The 3,233-nt window shown below is 42.3% G+C and overlaps 1 protein-coding gene across 5 annotated transcripts in view; it reads right to left on the bottom strand.

Annotated features, from left to right (window-relative positions):
• The window catches only part of rptor (regulatory associated protein of MTOR, complex 1), a 212,559-nt gene that overhangs the window by 104,738 nt on the left and 104,588 nt on the right, over positions 1 to 3,233 (bottom strand). The window lies entirely within an intron of this gene.

The following is a 3,233-nucleotide window of genomic DNA, read 5'->3' as shown; positions in this document are numbered from 1 at the left end:
TATATATATATATATATATATATATATATATATATAGACTTTGAGGAAAATTAATAAAAGTATTATGTCAATTTTAAGACTTTTTTGTGCTTCACACATATCTTCAACCCAGCAAAACTGTGGATTAGTTAGATTCGTGGCACTAACTCAGTTTCCAACCAAATGTCTCCTCTTCGGTTCCTGACTTATGGCGCTTGTTAAGAAAAGTATTTTTGCAGGGCATTATGACGTCACACTGACATTGACCTTTGCCCTTTTGGATAAGAGTGCATGTCATAATTTGCGTAGAAATTCTTGAGTTATGGCTAAAACAATGGCTGTTTTGTGAGGTCACAGTGAACTTTGACAACCAAAATCTGATCGGTTCATCCTTGAGTCCAAGTGGAGGTTTTGTGCCAAAATTTCAAGAAAGTCCCTCAAGGCGTTGCTGAGATATCGCTCGTTCCCAAGAATGGGATGGACGGCCGACCTGAAACCACACTGAACTAGAAGGGCACTCAGAGAGCACAGACCTCTGTCAAGGAATGCCTATCTCACAATATTATATCAGTGTGGATTTTCCAATTATTCCAACACCACATGAATGCAACACAAACGCTTCACCTGTCGATGTGAACCAAAGTGAACAGTAATTTGTCTATCCGCCCCGTGATTCGGATCCGCTCAAAAAATGTAATGGGTTCTTCCTTGGCCCATGCTTCACCTTCCCACCAAGTTTCAGGAAAGTGTTTCTGCAATCTAGCCGACAGACAAAACAAATCAACAAATAAGTTACAATCAACCAGAGCAACAAACGTAAAACCTCCTTGGTGGATGTAATGATAAATAAATGTGTGTAATTCTGGGCGTTAGGCAAACACATCCTTTCGAAAAAACTAGTTAATTGTAGCCTAGAAATCTAGACGTACTGTAATTTGCAGCCAGGGTCAGTCTAGCAACTCTCCATTTGCTTGCGAGCTGGAAAAACCCAAATTCTGGTCAGGCCAATCACATTGTGTATAGAGTTGATGGGCGGGCTTAACATAAGGACGGCAGAGTTTTAACGGTTCTGCGTGAATTCTCTGCTACTCGAAAACAAAGAAGATGGCGGCTGCTGCTAGCGAACAGCGGGATACGGCAAAAGTTGAATCTATCAACTAGCTTTGCTCCGATTGGTTGTAGCACGATCCTATTGCGTGCAGAGGGAATTTGAAAGATAACCGTTTATCCCGCCCCTCGGACTGAGGCCTGCCAATGGTGAGGTCAGTTAAACGAGGAGTTGACAGAAATGTTCCAGTGCAAGAATAAAATCACGAGTCACAGCTACTCTGTCCTGTTGACACTTGACCTAAAGCTTCCTCGTTCCACCAGTCATGTTTGGTTGTAAAGTTCTTGGTGATTCACTTTTCTCCAAAAACAAACAAAGCCTCAAACATGCCCGGAAAAGAATTGGAATAAAGTTTCAAAAGGATAGAAGGAAGATGCACGGAATTGAACAACTGATCTACTCCGACTGTGACGTAATCTGTGGCACCCACGTCCAAAAGTTCTCCCTGATGCTGGAGAATAATGAGATCCCACATGACACCAGGGTGACTTACTGACTTTTTAAAGAACAGCACGGGCCCTGAGTGTGCTCCAGGAACAAAGAGAAGGAAAGATGTAACCAGGGCAGCTCAAAGTTTGAGTCTTGACGATCAGAAACTTTTCCAATGATGATTTCCATGATGCGCAATCTCTCTATTGGTATGGGCCAGCCTTCAGCTGTGTGCCAGTTATATATCATTGTTTCCCCAATACATCACAATCCAAGATTGTTTATCTTTGAATTCTGGACCATAAATTAAATATTTGTATGATGTTTTTCGCCTGTGAACTACTTCAAAAGGGATATGGTGAATTCCCCAACATAAGCAGAGATGGTTAACTAAAAATGAAGTCTAGGAGAAGACAGACAGACGTGCCAAAGTAAACAGAGCCCAGACCAAGCAGGAGGTTGCATCAGTAAGAGCGTGTTTCCACCCAACATCTGGACAAGTCACTCAGGCGGGGAGGAGAGGAGAAGGGGAGCGATGACAAAGAGAAGAGAAGGAGTCGAGAAGAGAGGAGCATTTGGTCACACTCTGCAGTCCTTCTGTCTGAGAAAAAGCCATAACTCTCTCAAACGACATCAAAAATCAAGACAGTGTATCATCTCTAGCAACAACTCTTTGAACTTTCGTTCTAACTTCCGACTTTTAGGCTTTTTTTGTTTCTGATGTATCATTTGTTACGTTTAAATATGAATGTGGATAAAGTTAGTGATATTAAGATGCTTGCTACAGCTTGCTACATTTCTAGTGATGAAACAGTGAAAAGACATTTTATATCTCTGATTCGAGCTCCCTCTCTTCAGTCACTCTCTATCTCGCTTGACCGTGCTTTCAGGTGTTTAACACTCTGCCCTGTTGACCAGCTGTTTGTATCACACAAATTAAATGGATTATGGATCATTATATTCCTATAGTTCCCAGCTGACTTTACCAGCTGACTTCTCTATTGGCTATTGAAACAGGTGACGTCCCTTACGTTCTAAAACCAGCCTCTCTGACTTGAACAGCTGAGTTGCAGCTGTTTTGAGTCGAGGTTCAGACCGCTGCAACTTCTCCCTGCGACGTTCTAAAATGGTTTTGTCTTGTCGCGAAACTTTGGTCTGAACTGGGCTTAAGAATGTGCTAATGCTGTAATAAAATGGGTTTCATTCTATGGCGTGAAGCCGGCAGTTAAATTTCATCCCACTGACAAACTCAAGACATGGTTTCAATTCATAGACCTCAGTGCATTCCTACAGGATACAATTACATATTCATTATACTCAGCGAAACAGGAGTAACAGCTGCATTCTGCAAGCTGCAAGCAGACCATACGTCACTCTGAGGCTGAATGGTTTGAATGGGCGGTAAGGTCAGTGAAGAGAGCTTTTATCAAGGCTTGTGCAGTATCTTTTATCAGATCGTCCTCACTCTAGTCTCAGCTAAAACCCACTAGTCTTTGTTAAATATCTGCCGAATGCACTTCAGCCGGGTGAATCATTCAGCCTAGTATTTGCTAATTAGCGTGCATTTACACCAGTCAAAGGAAAACCATATCACTTCAGGGGCTAGCGTAAATGCTAACAACTCAAAGTAGGACACTGTCAATATACTCGGAAAATTATTCTAAAAAGCATCAGCCAGCCGGGGGGAGGGGGGGGGTGGAGTTTAACCACGCTAAAC

The sequence above is a fragment of the Etheostoma spectabile genome, chromosome 2 (assembly GCF_008692095.1).
Source record: "Etheostoma spectabile isolate EspeVRDwgs_2016 chromosome 2, UIUC_Espe_1.0, whole genome shotgun sequence".
Lineage (NCBI taxonomy): Eukaryota > Metazoa > Chordata > Actinopteri > Perciformes > Percidae > Etheostoma > Etheostoma spectabile.
This window is presented reverse-complemented; position numbering and strand designations above follow the sequence as displayed.